Here is a 649-nt window from a genome sequence, read left to right on the forward strand (position 1 = left end):
AGAGAGAGAGAGAGAGAGAGAGAGAGAGTTTCCGCCGTTTTCTAAGAGACGTCATCATGAGTACTACACGTATAAAATTTCAGTGGCAACTGTTGTATTTGAGAGTTTATATACACAAGCTTTTATATTTAGTATGACATTTGATGGACATGTAAACAACATTTTTGTCATTGAACTGCATCGACTTTTATGTCAACAAAACAGCATTTATGAAGTTTTATTGTATTGTTTATTGTTAAGAAAAGTGCAGTTGAAAGTTATCGTTTGCGTGTGTAGGTGTATGGGGAGTATGCTCCATCCGAAAAAGTGGTTTCAACGCTTTAGAAGTGATGATTTCGATAAAAGATAAAAAACGTAAAAATGCATCGAAAAATTGAAGATGAACAACTGGAAGCATTACTTGATGAAAATCCATGTTAAACGCTGAACAAATTGTTAGAGATGTTGATTAATCAACTGTTAGCAAACGTTTGAAAGCAAAATTTCACAAAAAAAAAACAGCGGAAACTTATTCAAACACCCAACATATAAATATATATAAAACAGAAATTTTTAGAGAGAAGCTTTAAAATATATTTTACGACTTTTTACGCGAAGTGACTTACACCCCACCTGAAAGGGAGCGTGAAAGTCGTGCGTCCCGTGGCAG

Source organism: Trachymyrmex cornetzi, unplaced genomic scaffold (assembly GCF_001594075.2).
Source record: "Trachymyrmex cornetzi isolate Tcor2-1 unplaced genomic scaffold, Tcor1.1 scaffold223, whole genome shotgun sequence".
NCBI lineage: Eukaryota > Metazoa > Arthropoda > Insecta > Hymenoptera > Formicidae > Trachymyrmex > Trachymyrmex cornetzi.